The following is a 19,054-nucleotide window of genomic DNA, read 5'->3' as shown; positions in this document are numbered from 1 at the left end:
GGTGGAAGGAATATGGGGCTAGAGGTTGGGGAGAGGGATGAGAGGGAGAGCTTCTATGAGCAGATTTCCTGTACAGTCCTGAATTCCAGTCTTAACTTTTGAGAGCTCCACTGATGCAAAAGTATGTGACTGTGAACACCTGGACTCCCAGGCTATGGTGAAGCTTGGCCCTTTCAATCCTGGTCTTTCTTGGTTTGCTCCTCCCAGCCTGGGATGCTGTTTTGCCCCTCCTGGGGCCCCTTCTATCTCCCTGGGTTTGCTTCCCGAGGCTAAACTTCTCAGGAGCCTCTTGCTCCTGCATGCTCATAACAGATTTGGTCTTGTCTCTTCTTCGGTGGTTTTTCCAGGAATTCCTTTTCCTTCCTTCATATTTTTCCTGAAGATTGGTGGGTTCTCTGTTAGGATCACAATTAAAAGACAAACAAACAAACAAAAACTTTGAAAAAAGAAAGAAAAAAGATCAAGGTAGGGTTGGTGAGAAGGCTTGTCAGTAAAGAGCCCTGGCTGACCTTGCACATTGCTCTGTGGAAGGTCCAAGGCCCTCCCTACTATATCTAGGCTGAGCAAGGTATCCATCCAAGGGAATGGGTTCCCAAAAAGCCAGTACATGCAGTAGGGATAAATCCTGGTACCATTGCCAGTGACCCTCCAGTCTGCTCCAGCCATACAACTGTCACCCACATTCAGAGAGTCTAGTTTGGTCCTATGCTCTTTCCTTTCCTCTCTGGCCAGAGTTGGTGAGCTCCCATTAGCTCAGGTAAACTGTTTTAGTGGGTGTCCCCATCATGGTCTTGACCTCTTTGCTCATATTCTCACTCCTCCCACTCTTCAACTGGACTTTGGGAGCTCAGTCCAGAGCTCCGCTGTGGGTCTCTGCCTCTGTTTCCATCAGTTTCTGGATAAAGGTTCTATGTTTTTTTTTTTGTTGTTGTTGTTGTTGTTTTGGTTTTTTTCGAGACAGGGTTTCTCTGTGGCTTTGGAGCCTGTCCTGGAACTAGCTCTGTAGACCAGGCTGGTCTCGAATGGATAAAGGTTCTATGGTGATATTTAAGATATTCATCCATGTGACTATAGGTCAAGACCAGTTTGGGCACCCTCTCCTCTATTGCTTAGGGTCTTAGCTGGGGTCATCCTTGTGGATTCCTGGGCATTTCTCTAGTGTCAGGTTTCTTGTTAGCCCCATAATGGCTCCCTCAATCAAAATATCTCTTTACTTGCTCTCATCTCTGTCCTTCCTCCATTTAGACTGTCCTGTTCCCTCAAGTTCTCCTCCCTCTTCCCCTTCTCCCCCCATCCCCATGCTCCCAATGTTATCAGACAATCTATCTTGTCTATTTTCCCTTTCCAGGTGGATCTATGTATTTTTTTTTAGGGTTCACCTTGTTACATAGTTTCTCTAGGATCATGGCTTAATATCATCTTGGCTTAATATCCTTTGTTTTACAGTTAGTATCCACTTATGAGTGAGTACATACCATGTTCATCTTTCTGGGTCTGGATTACCTCACTTAGGATTGTTTTTTTTTCTAGGTCCATCCATTTTCATTCAAATTTCAAGATGTCATTTTTTTTTTACTGTTGAGTAGTACTCTAATGTGTAAATGTGCCAGAGACAGGGTTTCTCTGTAGCTTTGGAACCTGTCCTAGAACCAACTCTGTAGACTAGGCTGGCCTCAAACTCACAGAGATCCACCTGCCTCTGCCTCCCAAGTACTGGGATTAAAGGCGTGCGCCACCACTGCCCAGCAAGATCAGTGTTCTTAAACACTGAGCCCATACCATGGTCCCCACTTCTATTTTTCAGTGCTAATTTGCACTGGGAATTATCTTATAACTACAGAGATTCTTTCAGTCACATCCCCTCGTTTCTGTGGATGAACTAATGAAAGACTTTGAGGCACCTTAGCACTACTGCACCCCCCTTCCTGGGAACCAGGACCCTGGTAACCAACCACACGGGAGCTTGGAGTACTTTCCATCCCCATTGTAGTCTTTCTTCAATAGACCCAGACCCTGGACTGGGGTGAGACGACCTGCAGGTGTTCCTCCTTGTAATCGCCATAGCATTGATCAAGTAGAGTTAGCTGACCATTGTATGAACTAGTCAAAAGAGTTGACAAATGATTTTTGGACTTTCCCTTTGATTCTGTACTACCCCCTCCCTGATTTTGTGGTTTTTCCTTTATTTTTTTTAATATTTATTTATTTATTTATTATGTATACAATATTCTGTGTATATGCCTGCAGGCCAGAAGAGGGCACCAGACCCCTCTACAGATGGTTGTGAGCCACCATGTGGTTGCTGGGAATTGAACTCAGGACCTTTGGAAGAGCAGGCAATGCTCTTAACCTCTGAGCCATCTCTCCAGCCCCTGTGCTTTTAATTTTTGAGTTTCTCTTTCAAGAAGGTTTTTGTGTATGTCTGTTTGTTTGTTTTGAAGTAGGGTCTCTCTACGTAACCCTAACTGTCCTAGAACTCACTATGCAGAGCAAACTGGCTTCAAACTCACAGAGGTCTCTCTGCCTCTGTCTCCTGAGTGCTGGGATTAAAAGAGTGTACTACCAGCCTGGTTCTCTAGAGGTTTGTTTGTTTTTACTTTATGTGTATGAGTGCTTTGCCTACGTGTGCCTGGTGCTGGCAGAGGTCAGAAGAGGGTTCCCACCATGCGGGTGGGTGCTAACCAAATTCAGGTCCCTCAGGAAGAGGAACATGTTCTCCTAACCCCCTAAGTCATCTCCAGTCATCTCTGGAAAGTGTCTCTAACCCTGCTTCAAAAGGCTTTGTTTGATTTTGCAGCAGGGTCTCAAGTAGTAGCCCAGGCTGGCTTCAAGGATCTGTGTAGAGCTAGAGATGACCTTGAACTCTTGATTTTCCTGCCTGCCTCTGCCTCCCAAGTGCTGGGATTAAAGGCGTGCGCCACCACCGCCTGGCACCAAGTCCAGGTATTTCCTGTGCCCACCATACCCAGCTTCTCTTTCATACCCTTGGCTGTTTTCAGGGTGGTGGCTGTGGAAATATGCATTGCCTGCGGTATTTTGAGTCTCATTTTCTGTTTTGTTTTACAAAAAATTTGTTTTAATTTAATCTTATTTCACCACTTTTTATCTATTTTTAAAAATAGATTTTTTCCCATACATTCTCTCTCTCTCTCTCTCTCTCTCTCTCTGTCTCTCTTCTGAGACAGGGTTTCCCTGTGCTTGGCTGTTCTGGAACTCACTTTTAGATCAGGCTGGCCTTGAACTCACAGAGATCTGCCTGCCAGGCCTGGCTCAAAAATTATTTTTTACTAGCACTTTCTACAAGAAATGTTTTTGCTTTGTTTATCCCATTTAAATTATTAGAAATTTGCCAGGCAGTGGTGGTGCACGCCTTTAATCCCAGCACTCAGGAGGCAAAGGCAAGCAGATCTCTGTGAATTTGAGGCCAGCCTGGTCTACAAGAGCTAGTTCCAGGACAGGCTCCAAAAATTACAGAGAAACCCTGTCTCGAAAAAACAAAAAACAAACAAACAAAAAAAAGGTATTAGAAATTTAGCTTCTTGGTTTCATTTAAGACAAAATTGGATTTGTGCTAGAATTAAAGGCGTGTGCCACCACACCTGGCCATACAATATTTCATATTTCTAATAGCAGCCCCTCCCCCAACTCCTCCCAGATCCTCCCGACTCCCCCACCCACCCAAATTCACACCCTTTCTTACTATCATTAGAAAATAAACAAGTATCTAAAAGAAAAAATGAACAAGACAAAATAAAAGCAATCAAACTTGAATAGAGCACAACAAACAGAAAAAAAATTTAAAAATAACCAAAAAAAAAAAAAACCCACATATAGGCACAGAGATACATTCACAGAAAAAGTCAATAAAAACACAAGACCTTTGGAACTATAATATAGAAACAAAGGTTTGTTTTTTTAAAAAAAAAAAAAAAAAAGAACCAAAGACAATCATTATAAAACAAACAAAATCTCCAAAAATACCACATTTGTTGTGTTGGCCGTCTACTGCTGGGCAGGGGGGGCCTGCTCTGAGTGTGATCTGAGTGTGATTTGTACACCCAGTGAGACTCTGTTGGAGAGAAGAATTTTTCCTTTGTGAGCAAGGTGGAGGTAGCTTCTGGGTTGGGGGGGGGGCTTGTTCCCTCTTTCTCCTCTCAGCAGTGGGCATCAGATGACTTAGACCCATGCCTGCGCCGGCTCTTGGTTTCAGCAGCTTTTGGAATAAGGGTAGTTTCCAAGATTTTTAGTTCAATGGTGCCCCCTTCTGTCCATATTTTAAAGTGCAGCTTTTGACTGTCAGCTGAAAGGCTTGATTGCTTTCTATTGTTAACATTTTTGGGGGGAGGGGGTTTCGAGACAGGGTTTCTCTGTGGCTTTGGAGCCTGTCCTGGAACTAGCTCTTGTAGACCAGGCTGGCCTCGAATGCACAGAGATCCGCCTGCCTCTGCCTCCCGAGTGCTTTACTCTGTCTTCTTTCTCTCACTACATTCTCTCTTTTTTTTTTTTTTAAAGACATGGTCTTTTTCTTAGATTTATTATTTTTTATGTGTGTGTCTGCCTCTGTGTATGGTATGTACACCACATGTGTGTGGTTGCTGCTGGAGATCAGAAGAGACCATCAGATCCAGTTATAGGCATTTGTGAGCTACCTCAAGTGGATGCTGGGACCAACTCCGGTCCTCAGAGCAGGACGCCAGGAAGCGCTCTGTACCTCTGAGCTGTCCCTCTAGCCTCTCCGGGTCCTTTCGATCTCTGCCTGCGCTGCTCTGACTTACCAGATTCCTTTCATTAGAATTGGCTTCCTCTTTCAAACTGGCTCAAGAGGGGGTTGCTCTTTGTAGCTCTGGCTGTCCTGGAACTCACTCTGTAGACCAAGATCCACCTGCCTCTGCCTCCAGAGTTTTGAGAATAAAGACGTGCATCACCACACGCAGCTAGATTCTTTTTTTTTTTTTTAACCATAACTTCTCACTATGTAGTTTAGTTTGGTGCTACAAGGGTGGTTGAGGCAGGGGGCCAGTCTGGGCTATCTGGTGAATTTCAGACCAACTGGGGCTGCAGAATGAGACCTTGTACCCCAGCCCTCGCACAGTAAAGACGGTATGTTTTCAAGTCGGGCTATGTCTGTTGCTTTTTTGTCCCTTACTGTAGCATAGAAGCAGCCGTGAAACCTTCAGAGAAAAGTGAGCTCGACATTGTTCTCATAAATCTTTCTCTGCCTTTGTTTTTGTGGGGCCGGACATCGATCCAGGGTCATTGCACATTCTAGGCAAACTCTCTGAGCCCTGAGCTACACCCTCAGCCATCTCTCCACATCTGTAAAACATGTGCTTGGTCCACGGGGCATGAGTTGTTGACCCTTGTTTGGGACTGATATTTGGAATGTGAAAAGGTTCAGATTTAGGCAGTCATTATCATTCTCAGTAACACAGAAGTTCATATTGATTTCTTGGAGTTCTTTGTATATGCAGAGTAAACACCCATCACTGTGGCAGGCAGAGATGGTGGCCCTGCTGCAGGGGTGCACCAAGCAGACGGCATTCAGCTTCCAGTTATTTTAGGACCCTTCTCATCTGCAGATCGCTGTACCTGGTCATCCATCCCAACAGTCCAGTATCTGATACAGGGTGCTGTTGAGAGACAGAGGCCTCCTGATCCACGCCTGATTTAACACCTTCAGCGTTTGTTCCAGAAGTCCCTGGACCGAGGAGTCCTGGGGTCTTTGCGTTCCAGTCCATTGTCAGCTCAGGCTGCCTCCCTCCCCTTCCTTTATAGATGTTTATCCCAGCTAAATGCCCAGCATGTCCAGTTCCAAATTCTGTCTCAGATCTTGCTTCTGGAAGAGTCAGCCTGTGACTTGAACTTGGTAACAATGCAATTTTTTCTCAGTAGAAACCTGTCTTTGCCCTCATCTATTTCTTCTCCTCTCTCTCTCTTCTGTCTCTGTTTTTCTCTCTCTCTCTGTATGTGTGTGTGTGTGTCTCTAACAGAGTCTCTTGTAGCCAAGACTGGTCTCAAATTTACCATGTAGCCAAAGATAACACTGAACATTTTAAAGATGTATTTATTGTGCGTATTTTGCCTACATGTTTATCTGTGCACCATGTGCATGCCTGATGCCTACATGTTTATCTGTGCACCATGTGCATGCCTGGTGCCTACATGTATGTCTGTGCACCATGTGCATGCCTGGTGCCTACAGAGATCAGAAGAGGGCATTGGAAGTCCTGGAAATGGAATTACAGATGGTTGTGAGCCATCTGGATTTTGGAAACCAAATCTGTGTCCTCTGCAAGAACAATGAGTGCTTTTAACCACTGAACCATCTCCCCAGGTCCTCATTTTAATTTTTATCCAAATGTATGCCATGAAAATGCAGGCTCCTTCAAGGTCAAAAGAGCCTGTCAGCCTCTTAGAGCTGGAATTACAGTTATGAGCCTTGTGACATGGGTGCTGGGAACTAAACTTGGGTCCACTGGAGGAGCAGCCCTCTTTTTTAAATTTCTTTGCTTTTTGTGCAGGATCTTGCTACATAGCTCTGACTGACCTAGAACTCTGTAGCTTTTAGCTAACCGAGATTTGCCTGCCTCTGCCTCCTGAGTGCTAGGATAAAGGTATATGCTACCATGGCCATCTCTCTTCCTTGATAAAAAAAAAATTTAACTTTTGTTTTTATCTTATGTATACGGATGCTTCGTCTGTGCATCGCACGTGTGCAGTACCGGCAGCAGCCAGAAGAGGCCTAAGATTCTGCCTGGGACTGAAATTGCAACCAATTGTTAGCTGCCATGTGGGTGCTGGGAATGGACCCTGGGTTCCTCTGGAAGAGCACCCATTGCTCCTAACTGCCGAGTCCTCTCTCCCCATCAGCACGCACTCTTAATGGCTGAGCCTTCTCTCTAGCCCTGACTTTGAACTTCTGATCATCCTGCCTCCACCTTGAGAATTCTGGGAGCATAGGTGCGGGTCACTGTGACAGGCTTCCTGTGGTGCTGAGGGTTGAACCCAGGGCACTGGCATCCTAGGCAAGCGCTCTACCAGCTGACTTATTACCAGCCACCACCACCCCTTTTAACTTAACACCCAGCTAACCTGATACTGTTCCTGTCACACCTTGTGTCTCAGCTCCTAAGTGCTGGGAACATAGGTATATGCTGCCAAACAAACCCAACCCCCTCTCCCACCCACTTTTAAATAAATAAATAAAAATAAATAAATAGTTTATTGATTTTGTAAGTATGGAGGTCAAAGGACAACTTGCAGGAGTTGGCTTTTTCCTTCCATTATGTGGTTCCTAGGGGCTGAAACATCTTTACCCCATTTGGCCTTGTAGACCAGGTTGGACTCTAACTCACACGAGATCCGCCTGCCTCTGCCTCCCAAGTGCTGGGATGAAAGGCATGCACCACCACCGCCCCTAATGCCATTTTTATATAGCTTAAACCTGAAGGTTTAGAGAGGAGTTGTTCAGAGGTAAATACATGAAAACAGGGGTATGGACTTCTCTAAGAGGACACCCGCCCCTGCCCCCTCTTACCTCTCCTCCAACTTCTCTGGCTGCCTCTCACTGGTTACCAGGCTGGCCTTGAACTCATTACGCAGCCCAGACAAACCATGAATTGCCTTTCTTCAGCCTCAGTCCGCTTTGTGTACATGCGTGCTTTTGTGTCTGGGGCAGTACATATGTGTGCACATGCATGCGTAGGCTAGCAAGCAACCTAACGTGTCATTACCAGGGAACGATCTACTTTGCTGTACTGAGAAAGGGACTGCGGCTCGCCAGTTAAGCTAGGCTGGCTGGCCGGTGAGCCCCGGGAGCCCTCAGACTCGGCCTCCCAGGAGCTGGGGTCTACCACCGGGCAGGCCACCCCCCCCCCAGCTTTTTACATGGGTACGTGGGGGGGGGTCAGACTCAGGTCTCCGTGCTTGTGTTCATTACTGCCTGAGCTATCCCCCACCCCGTGCCTGTAACTAGATCTTGATTTCCAGTTTCCAAAACTGTGAGGGGAGGGATGTCTGCCGCTCAATCCACCCGTTCTTCAGTTTTCAGCCTAGTGGCCTTAACTGACAGACAATTCCCTCCACGACTCCACCGTCGTCAGCCATGGATGACAGGGGCTCAATGTGTATTCCTCGCTTGATAAAACTGAAACCCCATTCTTTCTTCCTAGCTATCTGGGTGGTGGTGTGGGGGAAGGGGTGTCTCTGTGACCACCACAGCCAGGAGAGTAATGACCCACGGGCACGTAGAAAGGCAGGTTGGTTGAACACAGCTCAGTAGCCAGTGTTGGTTCACACGTTGGGAGTTCGACCCCCAAGGAGTTTGTTTACTTTAGGAATAGTTCAGAACAGCACCGTTTGCTGAAACCTTTTCTGGTGATAATGAACTCAATCCCACGTGCACGACGAAGCAGGCACGAATCTCCTTGAGGAACAAAGAAAGCTAGGTAAGGATTGAACGTTACTACAGGGAAACTCCTTGCAGAGTGTGCGTGACACCATGCAGAAAGACGGGTTCTACACAGTTGGCTGAGAAAAGCAAACTTAGGATAAGGGTCCTGGGGAGGTCTGGTGTGGTTGCCAGTCACACGGAGAGTGGAAAGTCACCAGGCTAGAGAATGCGTCCACTCCCCACCTTCTGGGTAGACAACGGTACTGCCTGCATTCCTTCCCTTGAAGAACATTCCAGGTTCCCTCTGGTGCTATCTGTGAGCACAAGGACCTCTGAGTGCCTCCTCCATCTATGTGTCTGTCTGTCTGTCTGTTCATCTAGATCTGTCTAGCCAACTGTCTATCTGCCCGTTTTTGTATCCTGAGGCTGACTCTTACGTACCCTGGGCTAGCTTCAGACTCACTCTGTAGCAAAGAATGGCCTTAACATTTTTATTATATGTTTGTTGACTTATTTTATGCATGCATGTGGCACATGTGTGTGGAGGTCAGAGGACAGTTTGGGGGAGTCGGGTCTCTCCTTCCATCCTGGGTGCCCTGGGACTGAGTTCACGTTGTCAGATTCAGTAGGAAACACCTTTACCTGCTGTGCCAGCTCACAGGTTTTAGAGTCCTGATTCTCCGGCCTCCATCTCCCGAAGGCCAGGTTACAGACGTGTGCGCAACTGTGGCCGTGTCAGAAACTCTGTTCTGCCCCATCTCCGTCAGTGCTACAGAAAGCTGCCCCCTTGGCGGCGAAACTTTAATGGTGCTTCCCTCAGCGGGCACTTAACTCCCTAGCAATGACTCTACATTTTTTCTAGTCCATTTCCTCTCCTCTCAGAGTTAATTATTCCGTATCTTCTCCTCCCTCATCTGTGTTCCACCCTGACTCTCCAATGATGAGCTGCATCCTCCTTCACTAACAGGCCGCTGGAGAGTACTTCCTTCCGAAGCGTTCCCTTCCCGTGTGCCTGTCACAGGCTGCACCTGCACACAGGCCCTCAGTCACCTCTCCAGCTACGTGCCTCAGCCGCCCCTGCAGTTTCCCCAAACTCCAACACCACTGAGGTTCACTGTCTAGGGGAGAAAGATGCTGTTTGGGGCTAAGGGGTGGGATGCAGAAGGCTCTGGGTTTAATCCTCAGCACAAGTATGCAATAATTATAGCTTTTTAAATGCATGTATGTGGGTTTATATGCGTGCTGGTGTGTGTGTGTGTGTGTAGAGGCCAGAGGACAACCTTGGATATCATTCTTAGCGATGCTGTCCACTTTCTTTGTGCCAGGATCTCTCGTGGGACAGTAGCTCAACATTTAGGCTAGACTGGCTAGCCCAAAAAACCCAGGAATCCTCCAGTCTCTGCTTCCTGGGAATCACAAATGTAACTCCATGCCTGTCTTTTACATGGGTGCTAGGAACTGAAGTCAGGTCCTTATCTAGTAGCTGAGACAGGAAGATGGCAAATTCCAGCCAGGGCTACCACAGCCAAACCTTCTCTTATCATTTTTTTCCTTTAATAGTTGAGTATTATTACTTGAACATCACACAATGGTACAAAGATCAGAATCTGGGTGTGATGGCACCAGCCTGGAATCCCAGAACTTGGGGTGCTAAGGCTGGAAGATCACAGGTCTGAGGCTATGCTGGCTACACACAAGTCCCAGGCCAGCCTGGGCTAAATAATGAAACCTTATGTTTTAAAAAAAAAATAGTGTCAGCCAGCGTGGCCTACAGAATGAGTTCCTGGACAGCCAGGGCTACACAGGGAAACCCTGTCTCAAAAGACGAAGGAGAAGAATGTGAACTCCATGAGGGAAGGAATTTTTGCTTTTTTAGCTAATGTTTAACTCTGGTACCTAGAGTATTGCCTGGTGCATAGTAAATGTTCAATAAACATTTATTAAATGAACAATTGGTAACGTCAACGTCAACTTGTCCATAAATATAAATAGCTCAACTTCTACCACAAAAGATATTTGTAAGTATTTAGGTCATTTCTTGGCAAGGGAAGAAATGTTCAATTGATCATTGCTCATAATTAATGTTTACAACAGGAAACCTTATCAGGCTATCATTAATCAAAAACTTCGCTCTCTGGTTTTGGCAACTTTGTTTCATTTGTGTGTTTATTTGGGCTTATTTTGGGTTTGAGCAGCCTCTCAGGCAGCCACGGATAACCTGGATAACCTTGAACTCTTAATTACTTTGTTCAGGTGGACCTCAGACTTCAAGGCCAGCCTGGTTTACAGAGTGAGTTTCATGACAGCCAGGGCTGCACAGGGAAACCCTGTCTCAGAAAGAAAAAAAACCAATCATTATTTTGCTTTGACTTATAACTTACATATCTGTGTGTGGGGGAGAATGCGTGGGTGCAAGTGCCTGCAGAGGCAGGGTCAGGGATCCGGATCCCTGGAGCTGGATTTCAGGAGGTTTTGAGCTGCCCATCCGTGGTGCTGGGAACTGAACTTGGTGTTGGTTCCTCTGCCAAAAGAGCAAGGGCTTTTCAGCTACCGACTCTTTTCTCCAGTCCCTACCTTGAATTCTTGATCTCTCGGTCTCCACCTCCCCAGGGCTGGGGTTACAAGCATGCACCCCCATGTCCAGCAAGTGTGTGGGTCCCTCTGTGCATCAAGAAGAACAAATGTCAAGCTCAGCTCTCCCACTGGTATCACTGTGAGTGTGCCCGTCTGGTTTGAGATCTCATTTCTAAGGCACAGCGCACACGCCATATTCCACACTGAAAAGGGCTCCTCCGGAGAGAAAATGCTGGCTAAGAGATTTCAGAGAGATCCAAAATGGCTGAGGGGGCCTTTGTCTGATCAGTCCTGTGTGTCTTTTGTGAGTCAAAAAATCAGGACTGGAACAACAGTTCCCGCAAGCTACTCCTTCTGTTCGTAAGAAATGTTGTGGCCCTGCTGGATGGATTCCCCCCTACAGCAGTGTCTCTCCTCTGGGAAGACTTTTAAATCTAGGCCACGAATAGATTGTTTCTGACTGTTCCCGGTGAAGGACCACCGCCCTCTCCTGCCCCTTCCCCCGGCCCCACACGTCTGCCCACCCCATGCACGCTGCTCTCCCCAGCGTCATTTCCAATGCCTCCCTTCTTTCCACAAACAGCCACCGCCATTAAAGGGCTTTAATGTTTCATTCCAAATGGATTAGTTCCTGTGACCAATAGCCAATGTAATTATAATGAATGTCGTGTTAATCCTTGCGATATTTCCCTGAGTTCAATACATCACTGTGTCTCAATCTTTCGCTCTTCGGCTGCTCAATTACCCTATTAGGCTGTTGGTAATCTTTTATTGGGATTTATTTCATCTGTGGTGCACGAGCTTGCTTTGGGCTCCAAGGAATTGGCCTGGCTTGTGTGATGATGGGGATATTATTCTGGCTGTGCACCACTTCTAGTCTCTCCCCTAAGCCACATTACAAAATCCCAGAGAATCAGCTGGAACGGCACGCTTTGGACATTAACTTTCCCAATGGATGATGCTGCCGGGTCCATTAAGAAAACGTATCTAACGTTTTAGAACAAGGTGGTGATGTCACATAGAATAATATTCTAGAAGTTACTGCCAAAAAATAAAAAAGACTTCTGCCACTAGCAGTGTGCCTCCTCAACTAGATATTTCAAACAGCCCCCCTGCTTAAAAACACAGTGATACTAAGTTTAAACACATAAATATTCATATACTTTATTAGGGCCATGAGAAACTAAAAAAAAATGTCTAAGAGCCTTAAAAAAAAGTATCCAAAAAAGCTGAGATCGGTGTTTCCATGTAGAAGGCAGGTGACCATGGAGGAAATGTTAGTTGGTACAGGTCCTAGTGTGTGAGAACTGACCCCTACAGGCTGTGAGAGCAAAGAAAGAGGCAGACAGATCTGGAACCACACAGAGTACGGTTGCAGTGGTGGCGGTGGGAAGAGGGTGTTACCAGTTGGATCCCCGCCACCTGAACCTGACAGAGGAGCATACATACTGCCAGGAGGAAAGTAAACTTACCTACGTTGGAAGGTACCCGGTTTACCTGAAGCAGATACCAAAGAGTCCAACACGTTCCTCCAGCCAGGGTCTGGGTCAGCTGCATCTGCCAGTCTAATGGTGTTGTCCAGTGATGATCTGCTGAAAAACTATTCAGGACAAACAACCAGAATTACTTGGGGATCATGACAGTTATCACCCAAGATGGCTGCACTCATGTCAAGTTGAATCCATAAAAGCCCAAAGAAGGCAGGAGCAGCTGAAGAGATGACCCAGCCAATGAAGAGCCTGCTGTACAAGTCTGAGAAGCTGACCACAGGTCTCCATTAGCCATGTGAGAAGCTGGGTGTAATGGGGGGGGGTAGTGAGGGAAGATGGGCATCCTGGGGGTCACTGACCAGCCAGTCTACAGTCTAACCAAATTGATGAGTGCCACTTTCAGGTTGAGGTTCTGCTTCAAAAATAAGGTGGAGGGTACTGGAGAGATGGTTCAGAGGTTAGGAGCACTGGCTGCTCTTCCAGAGGTTCTGAGTTTAATTCCCAGCAACCACATGGTGGCTCACAAGCATATACAATGAGATCTGGTGCCCTCTTCTGGCCTGCAGACAAACATACAGTATAGAACACTATACATAAATTAAATCTTAAAAAAAAAAAAAAAAACGCCGGGTGGTGGTGGCACACACCTTTAATCCCAGCACTCGGGAGGCAGAGGCAGGCAGATCTCTGTGAGTTCGAGGCCAGCCTGGACTACAAGAGCTAGTTCCAGGACAGGAACCAAAAGCTACGGAGAAACCCTGTCTCGAAAAAAAAAAAAAAAAAAAAAAAGGTGTAGAGTAATGGAGCAAAACACCTGACGTGTCTTGACCTGATGTGTCTTGACACAGGCACACATCATAGGACAAGGGGCAATGGGGACTGAAGGTTGATGGCTTAAGATTTCCTCATAAACTATAAACCCGTTAGAAATGCGTCCGAGCCAGTGCCAGTGAGATGGGTCTGTAGGTAAAGCACTTGGCCCAGAACCCTGTTGACCAAAGTTCAATGCCCAAAACCCAGGTACCAGTGGAAGGGGTGAATGAACTCAACAAAACTGTCCTTTGACCTGTACACATGCCCTGTGGCAACACACACACACACACACACACACACACACACACACTCAGAGAGAGAGAGAGAGAGAGAGAGAGAGGTCTTGATAAAAGCCCAGCATTTTTGGGCTGCAGCTCAGTAGTAGAGTTGTTATCTGACGTGTGTGAGGCCACACCACGACATATAACAAAAGAAAAAATTCCAATACATATTTTGTTTTTGTTTCATTTTGCTTTTCTCTTCTTTGTCTCTTACTAGATAAGGTCTGACTAGGTAGCCCAAGCTGGCCTAGAACTCAAGGCCATCTTTGCCTTGGCTTCCTAAGTTCTAGGGGTTACGGGTGTGTGCCACCATGCCCAGCTGCCAACATAGTGTGAAAGAAATAAAAATGGTAGAAGGATAGCCCTCAGCAGACACCAAGCTTTGTTATAAATTGGGACAATTCGGGCTGGAGAGATGGCTTGTCAGTGAGGAGCACGGGCTGCGCCTACGGTGGTGGCACACACCTTTGATCCCAGCACTCAGAAGTTACAGGCAGAAAGAGCCCTGTGAGTTCGAGGCCAGCCTGGTCTACAGAATGAGTTCCAGGACAGCCAGGACTACACAGAGAAACCCTGTCTCATAAAGCAAACAAACAAAAACAAAACAAGAGCACTGGCTGTTTTTCCAGAGGACCTGGTTCAGTCTTAGTACCCACACGGCAGCTCACAGCAGTCTGTGACTCCGGTTCTAGGGATCCAACTGCCTTATCTGGCCTCAGACTTCCAGAGTCTCTGAGACCTTAACACAACTGACTCCATGGTGGAAGAACCATTCAGGCTGTAAAAAATCAGCATGTAGACAGCACCACCAGCCAAAACTAAAACAAAGGCCTAATCCATCAAAGTCCATAGTTCTGGGGAAGTCTCTGAATGTACTAGCCTTGCTTTTTGGCTTCTGTGCTTCTGCTTCTGGCCAACTGTTCTTGTTAACTAAAGCATGTCAACCCAGTACATGGTTTTGTGCTTAAAAGCTCACCCTGAGAAAGGCTGGGGCTACACTGGGACCCCAAACACCCAGTGTGGCCAGCGGCCAGCTAATAAAGACTTTCTATTGGCTTAAGTCTATGTCCGAGCAGTCTTCAGTGCCCCGCAATACAGAGTTTCTCCACATACGGAGTAGATTTTCAAAGCTAATATATGGCTAGCAAGGTAGCGCAGAGGGAAAAATATCTGTAGTCATGCTGATGAGCTGAGTCTAATCCCAGGACCTGCACAATGGAAGGAGAGACCAGACTCCCACCCGCTGCTCTTGGCACGTGTTCACACACACACATACACACACACACACACACGATGTTTAGAGAATTTCAATTTCAATTTGTTGAATGTCACTAAAGGCACATTTAGCCAAGATTAGTAAAACTTATTTCAGAAATTTTCAGGAAGCCATTTTTTTTGTGTGAAATATGTTTTATGAAACTTGCCATTGCCACCAGCTTTGGGACTAGGGGCTCCAAGTCTGAGACATTGATATTATCTTTGGGATGAAGTATCCTGACTTCCCTGAGTTTAGTAAAATGTGTCTTCAGTGTCACGCAACAAATTGTGTAGCCCTAGCTGTCCTAGGACCCACTCTGTAGACCAGGCTGGCCTCGAACTCAGAAATCTGCCTGTCTCTGCCTCCCAAGTACTGGAATCAAAGGTGTGCACCACCACCACCCAGCTATGAGTGCGTTTTCTTTAAGGACCAAGCTGGCCTTGAACTCACAGAGATCTGCCTGCCTGTAACTTCTGAGTGCTGGGATTAAAGGCGTGCACCACCACTGCCCGGCTTCTTAAACTTTTTGATAACACTTATTTATTTATCCATTTATTCATTTAGGGGACATTCATGCCCTCAAGTGGAGGTCAAAGGACAACGTGCTGGGGTCAGTTCTCTCCTTCCTTTCTTGTCAGTGCCAAGGATCAAACTCAAAATTGTCAGACTTGGCGTTGGCGGCAAGCGCCTTAATTGTTGAGCCACCTCACCTATTGCCTTTTGTCCTAAAAAGAAAGCTTCTCATGGGAGCAGGAGACGGACGGTTCAGTTGGCAAAATGCCTGCTAAAAATGCATGAGGACCTGAATCCAAAGACGCAGCATCAGTGCAGAGCCAGGCGTGCAGCTGCAACCCCAGCTCTGGAAAGGCAGGGACAGGAGGGTCCCCAATTCTTGTTGGCAACCCAGTCTAGCCACAGGGAGTTCCAGGTTCAGTGAGAGACTTAGTGTCAAAAAATAAGGTGGAGGGCTGGAGAGATGGCTCAGTGGTTAAGAGCATTGCCTGCTCTTCCAAAGGTCCTGAGTTCAATTCCCAGCAACCACATGGTGGCTCACAACCATCTGTAATGATGTCTGGTGCCCTCTTCTAGCCTGTAGACATACACGCGAACAAAATATTGTAAACATAATAAATAAATAAATAAATAAATAAATAAATAAATAAATATTTATAAAAAAAAAAAATAAGGTGGAGGGGTAATGAGCTGGCTCGGTGGGTAAAGGCTCCAAGACTGTTTGATCCGGGAACTCACACACTGGAAGAAGAGAACCAACTCCAGAAAGTTGTCCTCTGACCTCTCCCCCACACACACACATGCACGGGCACACACACGGCCTTCTTGGAATACTAACTCTCCCTCCAGCTATCACCCATCTTACTGCACCTTTCTCTTGTAAAACTCCTTGGAAAACACTCTACCCCGCTAACTCCAAATGCTCCTCTGTGCTTAGTTGGACAGTCTAGAGGCCATTTCCTGAGAGCACCTGTCAGCAGCATCACTGACCTTCCTCTTTTCAAATAAAGCTCCCTTCTGAGTGGCAGAGGTACTGCAGTCCTGGTTCATGGCTTTGTGGCTGGGTGGTGGGCCACCATGCTGGAAGTGGGCCCCGGTCCAGCGTCTCAGCAGCCTGCATCATGGCCATCTCTGCCACCTCCATTTCCAGAAACTGCACAAAATCTCCACGAAGACCTACTAAGGGTGCCCAGATGGCTGCAGTGGGTGGAAGGGACCAAAGAGGAGCAAAAAGCAACTGGAAGATGGCAGAGGTGGGAGAAGCACTAAGTAAGGCATGCACCCCACTTTTGCAGAACTCCATGCTGTCCAAACTGCAAGCCTAGCAGAAGGACCTGACCAGACTCTCCCAGCAGGTGAGCAGCGTGCCTTTGAGGCTGGTGTCCACAGGGCTTAGAAAGCCTGAACCAGACCACCCAAAGCCCTGAGCCTTTTATCAGATTGCCACAGAAACTGACCAAATCAGTCCAGAGCAGAAGTCGAAAGAATCTCTGCTCAGTGTCCAGAAAAGTGACAACCAAATATCTGTTGCTTCCCACCGCCGTCCCATTGAGCTAGCCATTCCGGGGTTCCAGATCATGTCCTAGGATGGAGAGGTAGCACACGCCTTTAAACCAGGCACTCAGAAGAGAGTGGCAGGCCAACTCCGTGAGTTCCAGTCCAACCTGGTCTACAGAGCAAGTTCCAGGACATCTAGGGCTGTTACACAGAGAAACCCAAATAAATGAGTCACTGATCAAGTAAATGCTTAGATCTCAGTTCACTTGACCTTTGGCACAGTTGTTCACCCCCCTCCGCCCTCAAACACCTGTTCCTCTTGGCTCTGTTGCCCGGGCTGGAGCGAATGCCTCAGCCCCAAGGATCCTGTCACATTAGCCTCCTGAGTGACTGTGACTATGGTCAGTCTCCAGCCCACCCAACGCTACCTACCTTTCCTCAATCCCTTCCTGCAGGGCTGTCCTTCCCGGCTTGGGCGCCTCTCTCTGACTCCTTGGCTCTCCTTTGTTCTGTTTGCGTTTACTTCCTCGGGGCTGGCGCCCAATTCTGTGGTCTTGAACTTCACCTTCCCACTGCTGACTCAGCCACTCCCTCCCCCAATTCCTCGATTTCTCTCCCCCGCCACCCTGTCTTTGTTTAGACATAAGGTCGTACAATGTCTAAACTGGCTCACCCAAAGCTTCCGGCAACACTTACCTTGCCTCTCCCTCCAGTGCTGAGAATACCTTTACACGCCACCTGGATTCTTCCCCACCAAGAGTAGGTCTCAGGAAGCCTGGGCTGACTTTGAACTGGCTACATAGCTGATCCTCCTAACTCGGACTCCACTTGGCACTGCCACACACAGCTTAGGTGGTGCTGGAGCTTCACGCAGGCCAAGCGGGCACTCTATCTGCCAGCTCTGCTCTAGGCCCCTCTAACTAAACATCTAGTCAATATCTCCACAAATATATCCCCAAGGGCCCCCCTTAGCCTCACACAAACCTGCTCTTGCCAGGGGAGAAAGAGAGAGAAGAAAGAACACGAGGCCGAAAGTTGATGAACTGAGACTGGGGAGAATTTTTTCTGTCTTTAGTTTTTTTTTGATTTTGGGGGATTTTTTTGGGTTGTTTGTTTGTTTGGTTGTTTGTTTGATTGGTTTTGGAGACAGGGTCTCTAAAACTGCTAAGTAAACCAGGCTGACCTTGAACTCATAGGGACCTGCGTGCCTCTGCCTCCTGAATTCTGGGATTCACCATGTGATCCACACACAAAGCAAACTTTTTTCTTTGGTTTTTCAAGACAGGGTTTCTCCGTAGCTATGGAGCCTGTCCTGGAACTCACTCTGTAGATCAGGCCTCCTCAAACTCAGAAATCCGCCTGCCTCTGTCTCCCAAGTGCTGGGATTAAAGGCATGTGCCACCACTGCCTGGCTATTTTTTTTTTTCTTTTAATTAATGGAGACTTTAAATACACAGAGTAGGCAACTGAGATTGAGAGGTTCAAGAAAGAAGTACAGATCAGGGCTGGAGAGATGGCTCAGTGGCTAAGAGCATTGCCTGCTTTTCCAAAGGTCCTGAGTTCAATTCCCGGCAACCACATGGTGGCTCACAACCATCTGTAATGACATCTGGTGCCCTCTTCTGGCCTGCAGACATACAGACAGAATATTGTATACATAATAAATAAATAAATAAATAAATAAATAAATAAATAAATAAATAAATAAATATTAAAAAAAAAAAAAAGAAGTACAGATCAGGGAATCCAGAGCCCAGGAGGCTGTGGAGCCCTGCAGTTGCCTCTCACCTACTCTAAGCCAGAGACAGCCAGGAGCCACAGCACCCACTGTGGGAGAAACACTGGGGAATGAAGTGGGGGGGGGGCAGTGTAACAGACCAGGAGGTGGTGGAGCATGCCTTTAAACCCAGCATCAGGAGACAGAGGCAGGCAGAGATCTGTGAGTTCAAGGCTGGCCTGGTCTACAGAGTGAGTTCTAGGACTGCCAGAGTTACACAGAGAAACAGGCAGAGATCTGTGAGTTCAAGGCTGGCCTGGTCTACAGAGTTAGTTCCACGACTGCCAGAGTTACACAGAGAAACACAGTCTCAAGAAGAAGAAGAAGGGGGGGGGGGAGAGAAGAAAAAAGAACTGGAAAAAAGAGCAGACATTGGCTGAAGCAGGAAGGGACCAAAGAGCAGAGCAGAGGCTGGCCAGGCAGCTGGCACCTTTGAGGTTGCAGTGTGGCTCCTTGACC

General features: G+C 47.1%; 1 protein-coding gene across 5 annotated transcripts in view; it reads right to left on the bottom strand.

Moving 5' to 3' along the window:
- The window catches only part of LOC126513159 (Krueppel-like factor 17), a 60,314-nt gene that overhangs the window by 9,343 nt on the left and 31,917 nt on the right, over positions 1 to 19,054 (bottom strand). For 2 of the 5 annotated variants that reach the window (XM_050161368.1, XM_050161366.1), the window contains one exon: positions 12,439 to 12,566. The gene's annotated coding sequence lies outside the window, so the exon portion shown is untranslated. Of the gene's footprint in view, positions 1 to 7,861; positions 10,914 to 12,438; positions 12,567 to 16,778; positions 18,480 to 19,054 lie in introns of those variants that run through there. The other 3 variants (XM_050161367.1, XR_007595251.1, XR_007595252.1) reach the window with 3 other exon arrangements.

The sequence above is a fragment of the Alexandromys fortis genome, unplaced genomic scaffold (genome assembly GCF_014885135.2).
Source record: "Alexandromys fortis isolate MF-2015 unplaced genomic scaffold, M_Fortis_MF-2015_v1.1 scaffold_122, whole genome shotgun sequence".
Taxonomy (NCBI): domain Eukaryota; kingdom Metazoa; phylum Chordata; class Mammalia; order Rodentia; family Cricetidae; genus Alexandromys; species Alexandromys fortis.
The sequence above is the reverse complement of the archived record's forward strand: the minus strand, read 5'-3'. Positions and strand labels throughout refer to the sequence as shown.